The following is a 15,791-nucleotide window of genomic DNA, read 5'->3' as shown; positions in this document are numbered from 1 at the left end:
GTAGATTTTCCTGGAGGTCACATTGCTACATGGCATTTGTTATCAATCATGACTTTAATTAAAAGTTAAATTACAGCTGAATAAACTTTTCTTGTCTGCTTTTAATTTTCCATTATTTTAGTCCTGTATTTTTATCTTAAAATAGCATAAAATTACATTGTTTAACATATCTTTTACATTTTTATTTTCTGACACTTCTAAGTATTTTATAAAAAACAGGTATGGGCATTAAAAATTAAATGATGTTTGCCTTGTAGCTATAAATCACCTGTATTATAGGTGCAATATACATCACTGTAATATACGAGATTTTCTGAGCTTTTACATACAAATTTGCTCCTTATTTTTGTATAATATTTGCTTTTATATTGTGTTTCTTGCAAAGTAGACAAGCAAAACCCCAAACTGCCATTTACTCCTTTATAATGACAATTAAATGAAATATGCTATGTGGATAAGTAAAATGCAACAAATTTTAAAAGCATTCAAAATACTAAAAATAGTCTGTGAAAAAATTAACTAAAGTTTTTTTTAGCATAATAACTCCCCTTTTCCATGTAGTCATATATGCAAATCTCTGAAATCTGAAAAAGCATTCTATAACTCTGTGCCTTTCCAGATACCCATATGACATGTATTCTTAAGAATCACCACAAATCTTGGGAAGACTAAATAGTGTTCAACAGGTGATCCTAAAATACAACTTTAGATCTACTACAAATATATTATTTGACATAAATAGCAATGAGTTTAAACTATTTAGGAGAAAACTATAGTTATGACTAATTAAGATATAGATATATATATATATATGACAGTTTAAACAATTTATGAAGTTAAAATAAAATCCATTTTGCCTGAGTCAACCTTCAATAATATACAACTACTTTTTCAAACAATATATGTCTAGACTGCTTTGTAAAAAATTACTCATGTGTTCAAAACAGCACTATATACAAACAAATCATGTCGATGTAAAGTTGCATAGGAATTCTAAAAAAAGGACCAAAAGCTTTATAAAGCAACAAATAAAAATGTTTATAAAAAATGACACTTTATCTTATAGCACCATTTTCAACCAGTTGTAGCTTTAGACCAGCATCAGGCAATTTTATTTTATATTTTCCACTCAATGATAATGTAGCCAGAGTTTGAATTCTGCTATTAATAAGGAAGCATAAAAGAATGAGAGATGTTAAGATATTATACTATTTTGTTTATATACAATAATAGATCATTTTATGGTCTTTTAAAATTTAAATTATTATATATAATTTGAATATTTATTGATGAACAGTATTTACTCTGATAAAATACTTGGATTAAAATTATCTAGCCTAGAATTAATAAATTATAAATTTCTTTTGCTTTCCTTAAGGATTCAAAAGATCAGCATTATTTTGAATGGGTAAGATAAATCCAGCATAATTTTTCTTTCATTTAATGTGATTCTGTTGGTAGAGTTTTATAAATGAAATATTATATTTCCAAATATTTTAATTATTCTTACTGGTATCTTCATTATCTTTAATCAAAAATAATTATCTTTTCAAGACATATTAAATGAAAATTAAATATTTTAATCACTTTTAGATCATGTTTACTAGCATTGCTCACTGATAGATAGTAAAAGACTTGTCAGAAATTAGATGACTTTCAATTTTTTTCCCCTGCTAGGTTTTCAATCCTAGGACCCCTCACATCCTGAGCAAGAGCTCTGCCACTGACTTATACCCACAGCTCTGGGTGACATCTTCAATAACGCTAGCATGCGACATTTCAGCAGTAGATACTTTTGGATGCCAGACCTAGTAATCCTACACCAACACTTGCATACAGTGATAGCGTGTCACACCTGGAGTCAGTGCTGATGGATGAGAGGCCTTTGGTAAGCCACAGCAAATGGAAGATCAACAGGGTTCCCTTCCAAATTGGATTTTTCAATCCAACCTAAGAGACCAAGCTGGTGACACTTTCCTGATAGGAAATGGTCCACACGAGGGAAAAAATGTGATTATGGCATTTTTCACTGAATCAAAATAACGGAAATATTATACTCACCTCATTTCATCTTGCCAGAATCCAATGACTCGTGTAGGGAGAAATAATTCTCATATGCCTTACTTACATGAAAAATAGATTATACAAAACAGGATGTACACAAAAAGGAAAAGAAAATAGTGAATTTAATTCAGCAATTTTATCAATGTTTTTTTTCTTAATTTGTTTAGGAAATCATTAGAAAAAGAAAAGGGGAAATAGCAAGAGAAAAGGATAGGCAATTTCATGATCTAATCTATAATGAAATTATTAACAGTGGTACCATGGAACAGACAGTTTTCTGTTTTCTCTGAATTATGTCATATTTCTAATTTATAAAAGATAAAAGTTATTCTGGAATTTTGCTTTACTTTGCAGCCAATAACATAAATTGTGTAAATCTATGTCACTTCAAAACATCTTGATTTTTATCTAAACAGTATGGGAGAGTTTTTAAGCAAGATGTTATTAAATTTAACCATTCCTAGAACAAACCGATATCAGTAGTTTCAAGAGTATCTTGGTCTCAAGATCAGTGTGGTGGTACATGGCTGTAATCTCAGCATTTAGGAAGATGAGGCAGGAGGATCACCAAGAGTTCCAGACCAGCCTGCACTACATAGAGAGTCCAAGGCCAGCCTGAACTACATAGCAAGACTCTGTTTGAAAAAAGCAAAAAACAACAAGAACAATAAAAAGAGTATCTTGGTCTCTGAACTGAACTAAATTAGAATTTTCTTGGAAACTCAGACTTGCAGTACCCCCTCTTCACCATTTGACCTATAACTTGATATTTATACTGAGCACTGATTTCTATTTCCATGAATATAGAAAAAATATAAAACATGTAAGAGGTTTTCAGTGGTATGTAAATCAATACTTTGGCAGAAATATAACCTGCTCACTTTTCTCATTCTTGTCCAAACCCCATACTAATAGCACTCCAATATTTCAAATATTAAGTAAATCTTCTATAACAAACCCTACTTCTGAAACCAAACATATGTCTGGTATTGATTTGTTATTCACTTACAAGCAGAGAACATAAACTACTTCCCAGTGCTGTGGCTTTACCACAAGCATGCTTTCTCTGGTCTGGGGACACAAAATATGAAACAGACTATCTTCATAAAAAAAGAAAATCCAGCTGAAAAAAAAGTCACTGTGGCTTGGATCCCCCACTTCTCATGTCCCACAACCACATACAAGGCCCCTTTTCCTCTAAAGGATGGATCCAATCAGTGCTTTTATTCGGTCATTTTTCCTTAAAGAAAAAGGGTAAAATTTCCTTGTGATGAGTAGGCATTTAAACATTATTCTAATTAATTATATTTTCTTGTATCATATTAAAAGCAGAATCCATCTTGCACATACATGGAGCTCCGATAGATTTATTTAAACTTTATTTAACACCAGTCCCATCCTGTGATTTTTTAAATTAATAAAATGTACTAATAATTATTGAGAATTACTTTGCCTATTTAAATAACTCATTTAACTTTCTATATCCAACTCAGTCAATCACCAGGGCACAACTTTGCTGAATGTTATTTCTCACACATGGGTAAAAATTTAGTCATAATCTATATGCACTAAATCCCTGTGTCTTAAGAGTATAGATTTTATGGTAAAAGCATCAAATGTGTCTGTGTGGTAACATGGCCTTCTGCTTGAGACCTAGCAGTGAACTGGCCAGAAATCTGAAAATGCCCCTAAGATTTTGAGCAACTCCTGTGATTGTTATGTATCCAAGTCCATGAAAAACATTACAACTTTATTTTTGCTTCAATAAAACATCTAACTTTTAGACTGAAACCAACTTTCCTATGTAATTTTGTTTGTGTGCACATCAGACAGTACACATCAGATATATATGATATATGTTATTTGTAAAAGTATATGTGGTATTTTGAATAAGCAAAGAAGTAAGAGCATATGGGCAGCATCCCACAATTTTTGCAGAATCCACTATGCACTGTAGATTGTGTCAGTCAGGTGTAGTGTAGTTCACAGTAATGTTCCACACATAAGATACAGAAATACTAGAAGAATTCTGTCATAGAAGCACTTTAATATCATCCAAGTACATGTAAAGTACTAAGAGCAACACATTAGAAAACTCCTTGTCTTGTTGAGTTTGTGGGATTTGGATAACAGGTCTGACCTTCAGCGGTTGTGATAGGAATCTCCTTTGGAGTATATTACCCAGGAGTAAAGCCCATAATTTTTTTTAAATAAAGAATGACTTTAAATGTGAAGTTTCCTCAATAGGAGCACAAAAGAAAAGGGGAAAACGTAATAAAATCTTATAATCCCGTGAATTCTTTTACAAATAATGTAAGGTAAAGATAAATCAATTAGATTGATTACCATTTTTATTTCAACATGTGACAAAGTGACTTAACACTTACAATTTATGTATTATATTTAGTGTAGTAATTTTATTTTTGTGATTTTTGTATGTCAACAAAAATGTAAGCATTAAGAGGGCCCTGATGATAACAGATCTACTGTTACTTAATTCAGTGTTCAGCTTTTATTTTCCGACCTTTTCTCTCCACAGGGTAAGGAGGTCAACACAAATGTCAAGTTAGACTTCCCATCAGCACCCTGATTGGTGTTCTTTCTCTGAAGTATTGAGATACTGTTTGCTTGATTGGCAAAGTAGGGCTGCCTCACTGCGTCTATGCTTGCTGTTCTCTTTGTTTTTCCATTTTATGTGATTAAGCTCCATTATGAGGATTTTTAGGTCACCCACAGTTAAATGTTATTCTAGCGGATGTGCACTTTGATCAGCTTGTCTCACAACTTTTCTTTGAAAATTGCGTGTTCCCTTTCAAAAGATTTCTCAGTAAAAATGATTTAAAATTAAGTCATCAAAGAAGAAATAATGCACAGGAGCCAATTAATACATACACTAACATGGCTTGTGCTCTTTCTTTTTCCTTTCATCCTGACTCATGCAATTATTTTAAAGAACATCTATTCCTTATGACTGAGACAAAAAAAGATAAATGCACTGTTCTATTACTGACCCCATATTGATCTCAAAAATTATTTTAGCATGATTCAACAAAGAAATTGGGATGGGGATTTCATTCAGTGGTTTCGCCGCCTGCTGTGCAAGCACAAGGACCTGAGTTCGATCTCTGGTACCAAAAAAAAAAAAAAAAAAAGCAAAAAACAAACAAACAAAGAAATCCAAACTACATGTTATATTGTTATTACTGAAATATGTGAAGTTTGTTCTGTAATCTTTTGATTGGTGCAGAATGGGCATTTGCCATCAGTTTAACTATGAATGAAAAGCAAATGGGTCACAAAATAAAAATTTCATGTTTAGATTCATAATAAAGTTATTTTGAGAAGAAATTTTTCTCAAGCTTAAATAAATGTGTATCATGTATATTATAGGCTTATATTTTTAAATATCCATAGTTTGCTATTTTTTGGATATTTCTATTAAATGATAAGTGTATGATAAAGTGGACCACTAATGCCTCATTAAGTGACACTTCACTTCTAAAGTTACAACTAATCAAGCATATTCAGATAATGTAAATCATATGATGATTATTTTTATCATACAGAGATATTTCACTTTTTCTTGGCCTTTCAAAAATACCTGATATTATTTATTCATCTTAAAGGTATGTGCATGCATATGTGAGTACTCAAATTTATTATTACATGATTTCTTCTTTTTACTCTCTTTTAATGCCACCATTGTTGGCGTTTTAAATAATAGCCCAAGTTATCAAACACCCAAAGGACAATGATACCCTTCCACTGGGTTTCAGATATATTCCAATTTAAAACACTTGTAATAAATTCTACACCTATGTAACTGAAAGGCATTTTATGTAGCTGGGTCTCCACGGTATTTCAAGTCTGGAGATTATAATGCAGCAATTAAAGAATGGTTTGTAGTAGTACTCTCATTATTTGAACTGAACTCCCTCTCCTGAAATTGACAGAAAATGTTTAATTCTAGACATTTAAGGAACATTTGCATTAATAAAAGAGAAACCATACAGTGGGTCATATTACTTTCAAAGACATTAAAGATTGTGTAATGTTAGAGAAACTCAGGGAATTTCCTTATTATAGAAAGGAAGGTGAGAGACTCTTACATAGAGATTTCAAATGACTGTGCAGAGCTAAACTGGCATGTGAGAAAAGAGATTAACTAGTGGAATTGACGGCATGAAGCTGCCAGAAAGCTAACCATACTATCTGATGGTCTTGGCTCTACTCATCAATGTCAAATTATAAATTATCAGATTTTAAGTGAGACAAGGAGATTACAAAACACCAAAAAGAAGATAGTGGAAAAATATCCTTATTAACACATTATTTCATATTATTTCTATGAAGTAAAAATCTAATGTCTAAATTCATGGGTCATAGAAATAGGGTTATTTTTTTCGAACTAAAATATTAACATATACCTCACTATCAGTTTCATAATTTCAAAACTGTAATGCTCAGTTTGATGAAATCACCTCATAGCCTTCCTTACACAGCCTAAAACTAAATAAGGTGAATAATAAAAGCAAATAATTTTTATTTTATAGTGCTTTCATTTTAGATGTCTAATTTATGCTTCATCATGAGCCTCTTGGTGGTTATGTCAAGTAGTATTATTACTGGTATCTCAATTTCTTATTGCTAAGCAGCTGAGGCTTTTAGCTACTAAACGTCTTCACTAAGATTATTAATAAATTATAAAAGTAGATCTCAAATATAAGTCTTTTCATTTACAGTTCTATACTCTTTTTAAATATCCTATCATGCAACTGGATTAGGCACTCAAATGAAATTACTTGTAAACCTCTAAAGACAGATATATTGAAAACCTTTACTTTTTAAAGTTTGCTTTACTGTTGCAGAGTAAAAAGCTGCACTGTTATGGTCATTTTTAATGGTTGATATTTATTCTTTATGTTAAATGCTAATACACTTCATTCAAAAAAAGACATGTCACCAAGATCAGGGATGAATGATAAATTACAAGTCAATTGTCATGTGTCTGCTTTAATGTCCTAAATCATACCCTTATTATTCACTAAAAAGAACTGTGAGTAGCCACAAAAGTAAATAAATAAATATTTACAGATTCAAAGTGAATTAAAAGTGAGAGACAAGCCATTGTTGGAATCTAGAAGGACTTTGTAGAAACTGAAATACCAGGTTCTGTGGCTTGATGAAAATAGCCTCCGAGACACAGGAGTACGGGGAGTCACAGAAGTGCAGCGCTCCAACACTAGGATTGAGAATCTGGGTCACCTACAAATTCCATATCTCCTTTCTACATTAAAGTCAGAGAAGACAGATTCCAGGAAAACAAAATAACCCTAGTAATGGGAAGTGTCACTTCCTAGAGATAAGGGAGTCAGTCCACCAAGAAGACACTCCAGTTCTAGAGGTGGAAGCATCTAACAACAGAGCCTCAGAGTGTATGGGGAAAAATGTGACAGAACGGAAAGAAAAGACAGAGATCATAAAAGGATGGCCGGGGCCTTAAATATGGCACTGTCAAAAATGAATAGAAAAAGAATGAGGTTATGGAAGAATTGACGGATTCTATCCACCCAGTAAGCCAAACGGATTTTTATAAAATATGCCATTCAACAACATTCAAACATATATTATTTAAATCATTCTCTTTTTATTACAGTGCTGGAGATCCAACACAGGGATAGCATCATCCTTGATTAATAGGTGCTATAGCAGTTATACCTCAACTCCCCCTTGAACCAATCAATTGCACTTGGAACACCAAAATGTTGTGTGCCCACTAAGCACATATACCATATGCACGATTACAGCACTGACTAGACATAGTGATTAGAATGGATTTAAAATGAATATATTTAAAACTCAGAGAAGAGAGAGCAATAAAATATATCAAAATATGTGCCTTCCCTCTAGTTGGTGTTGGTTTTTACTATAGGCTCTTATATATGCAATTAGAGACTAAGGTATAGAATATGGAAACAGTAACTTGCGTATTTAAAGTTGGAATCATGCACTCTAATACTTGGCATTAGAAAATATTTTTATCCAGCTGTCAGAGAAATTGAAATTTAATACAAGCTAGTGAAAAAAACCAATATTAATCAAAAGATAAATATTTGGTATCTGAGAAGAAAATATATTAGTATTAATAACAACTAAATTAATAAATGTAGTAAATTAAATAAAAACATAGGTTAATGGGAAAGAAACAAAATAAAGGGAGGAAAATTCTGAAAATATATCAGGAAAAGTGAACCAATACTACAATAGAACCAGTAATCTGCAATCACGATGTTGGTAACAAAACTTAAGCATGTACCATTCCTACTTTACACAGAATACTGCCTACCTTACTTGTGCATATGGTGTTTTAATAATGTATCAATAACTGTGAAACGCCAATGTTTCATGCCCCCATCAAGTTTACAAGTTATTCTGCCACAGTCCTGCAGATCTGCAGAAGACATGCTACTTCTGAGTCAGTGCCAAAGTATCTCATTACTCCTGGAACATTAGGAAGCACCATCTTCAAATCATATCATTTCCATTGTCCTCCAAATCCCATCGGTGGCTGATGAGAGTTCTCAAGTATATGCTGTTCATGCAATGAATTTACATTGCTAGTGAGGAAACTCAAATTTAAACAACACCCAATCTTATGAGACCACTGTAAGAAACCTTGCCATATGCCTCAGGAGACAATACACTGTATGTTTGTTATCCTGCATGGTAAACAACTCTAACCTCTGTCCCAAGGGAGAAAGTATTTATATTTTAAAGTAGTTCACAAAGCAAATATTATTGAAATAAATGTTATTAACAAAGCTATCACAAGACTTGCTGAAATAAGGTATCAGTGATCTAAGAGGAATGGGTCTCAAAAAATCTGACACCTGTTAATGAAGTAAACAGTAAATGAGGATAAAGTAATATGGCAAATAGGCTTCTCACAGCAGGAGCAATATTCTGGATGGAACTTGTTGCAGAACATTAACAGTGACATGACTACCAAATGAGGAGTAAAATAGTGATAATGAATAAAAAATGCTATTAAACTTTTCCTCCATGTTAAGAAACTTTTAGAGGTTTTCTTAAGTGTCTAATCTCCAAATAACATTAACTGAAGGCATTATAAATCACAAATACAAACTCCAAGCATCTGTCTTCTCCTATACTGCTGAATATCATTGCCACGTGCCTGTAGATTGCACATCTACAATACTAGCCATATCTAACGCTGCTGCAGCTTTACTCTATGCCAGGAACAATTATAAATGCTTACTGTAAATTATGATATTTAACTTTATTAATTATCCCAAGATATATGAAAGATTGTTGTTATCACTATTTTGCAGATGAGAAACCTCAGGCACAGAGAGCTTTATTTTTTTAAAGACACAGACCTAGTAAAGGGAAGCACAAGTTTTCACCCCACACACTTTTCATCATTATGTGGTAAAACAAGTTGTAGTATGTTGAAGTTTTTATAATCCTCCCCCACCACAATTTTTCTCTGAAGCTATGCTTGAAAGTTGAACCTATTTAAATTCTGGCAAAAATATACAGTGCTGGTTTGACAGTGAGTTCATTAAATATTAGAGAAGCAATTGGCTGAAAGGGTTTACATTTGGAACAGGATATGAGCCACTGATTATTTTTGGGATCCAAATTACTTAGGTTTCAAAATTTTTCTAAGCTGATTTGATTTGTTTTTCCCATTTCCATGCTTTTCTTAAACTGTCCTTCACAACTCTAACACTGAAACTATCCTCCAAAAGTTTTTAAAATATCTGTTTTATAACATTCCATCAATAATATTTAAAGCTAGTGTCTATTAGTGTATTTCAATAGACACTAATTTGTAGTGACAAATAGCTTGTGTGAGATACTTTACTCTGTTATCCTGAAAATTTGAAAAGTATATTTTCATATAATTTTTATGTTACTGGAAATTGTTTCAATCACTAGTTTTTCACTATTTGAAAATGATTACTGTTTAGCAATTGTAACTACATATAAAGCTAATATCTAAAGGTAATAATCTACAGAATATTTGAAAGTTGTACTTAAATAGAAAATAGATATATCATCAGAACTAGAATAAGAAATATATATGTAAATGTATTTATTTCTTTTGGAAATATTTTGGAGTAATCAGTATTTTCTAAAATTTTTAAAAATATGATTCTACATGGCATAGGTTCACAGTTATATGAACAGTTACTCTGTGGGAGCATTAAGAGTTGGTGACATTGCTTTAAGCTATTGACTTTTAAAATTACCCTTCGAGTTAGATATGATTGATATGGATGAAAATGCATCAGTATTGTCAGTGTAATATTTGTCCAAGTTACTGTAACCAAAAGATAGCCAACTTACTAGAAATAGGAAGGGGATTTCTTGTTATTTACAGATTTTTTTTCTCCATGGAGAAATTTGTCATATATTTCAAAAATGGTGTGATCAAAGCATCTTGGCTAGGACAGAGTCAACAAATGCACATGATTTGATATTGTAGAGACTGACTTCAAATGCAAATGTTGGCTAGCTGCCTCAAATTTGCACTCACCTATGTTCCCATTGAAATATTCATGAAATTAAATATGAGAAGTTGTCCAACTCCAATGTCACTGGAAACTAGGAATACCACCCAAAAATATTTGAGCTCCCAGGAAAAATTTAGTGATTTCTACAATGAAATTACATAAAGCATTCTAACATGATCCTGAGGGGAAAAGTTAGGAATTTAGGAAGAGAATTAGCACAAATTCAGTTGTCCTAATGGCACAGCTTTAATTGTGAAAACGTCATTTTTTCATGATGAAAAATAAAAAGTCAATCACAACCATATTAAATTGCTATTTGACATAGTAATATATTCCACCCATTTTTCCAACCCTATTGACTATTAGTATCTTTCTCTTAAAATTATTTTAGTGACTACCACTTTCACTTGAGAGCCGAGCAGGGCTTGTGGAGAAAATGTCATGGAGCACTGTATTGGGCTCAGGGGCATTTGAAGCAAGAGAGAAAAGGGCAGAAAGAGCCTGAAGTTTGTATCGGCTCTTGCATGGATTCTGATGAGTGCAGGCTGTGTAAAATAAGCAAATAATAAAGTAATCCCCCTCATATTTACTTGACCAGATATTGAGATAAACAAGGACTTATTTCTTTCTCAGAATAAAATGAAGTTGTATTAGACAAATGATGGTTGAAATTAGAAACCTGAGGAGAGGCTCTGGACATTTAGTGTCCTTGGGGTTTCAAAGACAGAGCTTTCACAAAAGAAAGCTAACAGCAAGGAGAGGTCAAAGGCATTCACCTCCTAGATAATTATTTTTCATTGAAAAAGTAAATAGTCTGATGTGTATCTTGCCTCAGGAAAAATAATAAACATAAATATAAGCCTTTTAAGCATTTTTATGATAAAAATACCCAAAACAACCAAAATTAAACTTTATAAGAAAATATTGTCTCGAGAATTCTGTACCTACTCATGTAATTCTTCCTTTATGTAGGAATATTATGCTTTTTTCTGGATGTACAAGTGTTTACAAAGATTAATTCCCATTTATTTTTTCAGAAAAAATACTATTTCAGCACGTACCCAGCCAAAATTGTATGAACCAAGCTACTGAACTTGTGAAGGAGGAATATGTAGGGGACATTGATCAAATAAGTAATAAAATTAATTAAAAATAGTATTAATTGGAAGATGGTTTTCTAAATTTTTATAAATAAAACATAAATAAGTAAATTGTAAAACAAAAAATAGTATTCTTATTGTAACTATGAAGATAAAATTGCAAAATTTGTAAATGTATCCTGGAAGGGAAAGTAAAAGCATAAGAAAATTCAACTTATATAAATGGCCGAATTGTACTAGTTAGTTTGGAGAGTCAATAAGGAAATTTTTCTGTTGACAAGGCTAATATAAACTTACATATAACCTTTTTGGAATTAAATACAAATTGTGTGATTTCCCAATAGAATAGTATAGAAGAATGTATATTGTTTACCTGACCCAGAAACCCAAGAACCTGGCACCAGCCTCTTAAGGACTCCCACTCTATTTCTTTGCATGTGGATTTTAAAAATTCCACCTCATAGATTAGAAACACTTGCATATTAGGGAGTAAGTTTATTGGTGGTCATTAGCACTATTTTCTAAACTTGTAGGAAGTCTAAAGATATCCTCTGACTCTTATCAGTTTTGTTATACCATGTAAACCATTAAAGGAATCTAAATTTCACTTTACGAGGAAAAACTGAGTTAATATGTTAAACCATTAAAGGAATCTAAATTTCACTTTACAAGTAAAAACTGAGTTACTATGTAAAGATTTCTCCGTTGTTGTGACACTAATTATTACTGGGTTTTTCTGTTAAATACATTTAAGTTCTCCAAGTATACCACCTTCTAAAATACCTAACTACACTGGTGTCCTCCAGTAAAATTGCACGTAATGATGGATTTTTTCAGGGTTATGTTAATGTGTTCCTGATTGTATTATGAAAATTAGATAGACCTAAAACACTATGTTCTCAATGGAGTCACTATAATAATTATAGTTTGGGCATTAGTCATCTATAAAGCACATTTGTACAAAAGTACATTCTACTTACACACTTGATTTTTTAAAAAAAATTAGAAAATTTAGATGAGAATTTATTATGTAATTCAAAATTTTATAATTGAATTGAGGTAACATTAAATTACTCGATATCAAAATGAGTTCAATATATTTTTAGAGAAATTATGAAACTTAATGATCCTGGTATAATAATGTCATCATAAAGATTATCTTAAAATATTATGTTAGTTTTGTTATTTTATTTTTGAGTTTTCTTCATGAAATTTTACAATCAGTTAACATTCAGTTCACTAAGATGGTAGACCTTCACCTACAGGACAGATAGAATATGACAGTGACTCCTAACATTAATGCTGACCTTGACTAATAAAAGAGGTTGCTGTTCACTGGGAATATACTATGTTTCAGAGTGCCTTGATATTCAGAAAGGATTACAGTAGTTAGGATTGAGACCTTCTGTTCCCACTTCAAGAGTGGTATAATCGACTTTTTAGGTGTTTGACAACTGAGGGTTGGAGAACAATGCTAAAGAAAATACAAAAGCTAACTGGCCTTTGCCTTCCAAAGTCAGCCAGAATCCTGGTTTTAACAAGACTCTTTTGAAAGGCCCTCAACTCTGCTGAGTTACCCAACCTCCCACACAGATGGACCAACTCTTTGGAGTCCAGCAGTCCCCTTTGTGTGGGAGGTCCTAATAGTAACAGGTGCAGAAGCAGTACTCTGAAGTCTGTACTGGCCCTTGCATGGGTTCTGGATAGGGCAGAGTTTGTGATTCTTAGACCCACTAGCTCTTCTAAAATGCTTCTTCCAAAAATATGTCCTTCGGGCTTCCAGTATACTGCAATTATGTTATGGTTTTCTACTTTTAACTTCTCATCAGATAAGGATTTGGCTTCTTGTACAGGTTGCCTATAGAATAAAAATGCCAAAATAAACATTCTAGATACTAAGCTTTGTCACCTTTGGGATATGGGCTTTCTAATATTTATTTCAGACTTTATATTATCTGGAGCCGGTCACTACAGAAGGTCTTCAAGTCTTCACAAAAAAGGTCATATCTCAGGTTCTTGGCCCTGTAGTAAGAATTTTTAATGATCTATTGGTCACATAGAAACATAGATATCTTTATTTTGTGTATTCCTTAGGTATTGTTTTAATTAAACTGAGAAACTGGGTTTCTTACTGACAAAGGATGGAGGAATCTGTATGCTCTTGATGGGGAAAGAAACCAAGAGACAGGGAGAGGTGGAGGGAGAAGAGGGCAGTAGGATGTAAAAGCAATTAAAATGTGTTATGCACATGTATCAGTGTAATTGTGTACTGCAAACACCTACTAGTAAAAATAAAGATTTGTAAGAAAAAGAAACTCCACCTGATATACTTGGTTCAATACCTCAGGACAAACAGAAGTTACTATTAAATATAAAACATTTATGCCAAATGCCACCTAATTTTGTCTGTGTTCTACAAAGTTTTGACGCCATTATTTTTCAATATTCTACTTTTAAGTTTGGCGTTTAGTTTCTTAACAAGGTTATGAAATGAAGCTGAAGCTGCCATGACTTGCAATTTTCCTTATCCTCTTTTCCAAATTATCAGAAATGATTGTCCATCAATCAACAAAACCTATCTACCTATATCTCCTTTAGATCAGTCAGAATGAAATTTTTGATCCCTCATTAGGCAGAGTCAATATCTCCTTTAGCCTGAAGCAACCATAAAAACACAGACACTTGGCCCTTCTGTATCCCTTAAGATTTAGGAAACAAAATCTCAGGGAGTCAAATGAGGCAGAATAGAAGAAATGAAAGATGTAGAAAGGAGATGAGGAAAGTAATAATTTAAAAATTATGCATTTTAAAAGACAGCAACTTCAGCACACCGTCCAATTTACCTAAGCTTATCCATATCTGTACTTCCTAGACTTGTTTCTGCTTCTTTCCTTCCAGGCCCACCACACCCAAGTTCCCATAATGACAGTATGGATCCATAAATTAGCTTAGTAGATAAAGGTCAGAAACCTGATCTTAAAAATAGTAACAGATTCAAAGATTTCAAATAGTGTTTTTAAGCAAAACATTTTAGATCATCCATCTTTCAAAAAAAAGTACAAAAGACTGTGCCTATTTTCCCCCTGAAAGATGGACAACACTTTCACCTGTAAAAGGAACCACAATCTTATTACCTGTGGTTGGCCCAATTCTTTTTCCTGTAAACCAAGCCAAAATTTTCTGTAGATTCACAAAATCCAGATTTTTCACACCAAAAACACATAAATATTGCCAGCTGCAGACTATACTGTGCCTTTCTCTTGAGGGGCTCCACTCTATTTCCCTGAGTGTGTATTTTTAAAATTCTAACAAATCTCTATATGTCTCTTTAAAGAAAGAGGAAAAGAAATGAATCTATGAAGATCAATTATGAAATAATATACATCTGCAGTGAAACTAGGGTTATCACTTATATCAATAGATAAACTTTCTTATAGGAAAAATAATTTTTAAATAATTATCATGAAATTATTTGCTATTCACATATTACAGATATAAAAGTGATGCAACAATTGAAAAATCAAAGTGAAAGAATGAAAATTAACATATTCGGCAAATGTAACAAAATAGAGAGGGTATTAAAATACTACCAAATAATAATTGTAGACAACTAATAACAATATTATTAAGTGCTATAATTAATGATTAGAAAATTAATCACCCATATACATATTTGTTTACATATGTTGGGTGGCTATAGGTTAGATTATCATATCTTGTACTCAAATCTTGCGCTCAAAATGGCTTGCAATCAAAAGACATTAAGGTCAAAGTTATATGACAAAAAAAGCATGAAATTGCAACATACATTTTACAATTAAAAGTCAATAAAACCAGAAATTAAAAAATTTGACAAAGAACACCATGTACTTGAAAATTATATACAGAATGAAACAAAAGCAAAAAAGTAATTTGTCATATAAAGTGCAAAGTTATACATTATTTAGAAAGTAGTGAAAGGTGGGAATAAATATTAAAGATTTTTAGAAAAAGGGAACTAACCTAAAGAGGATATATAGACCAAATACGTGTATGTGTATATATATATACACATACATATATACACATACACGTATTTGTTTAT

Source organism: Heterocephalus glaber, unplaced genomic scaffold (genome assembly GCF_053883595.1).
Source record: "Heterocephalus glaber isolate CG9 unplaced genomic scaffold, H.glaber_assembly_v1.0 deba00001465, whole genome shotgun sequence".
NCBI classification, from domain to species: domain Eukaryota; kingdom Metazoa; phylum Chordata; class Mammalia; order Rodentia; family Bathyergidae; genus Heterocephalus; species Heterocephalus glaber.
The sequence above is the reverse complement of the archived record's forward strand: the minus strand, read 5'-3'. Positions refer to the sequence as shown.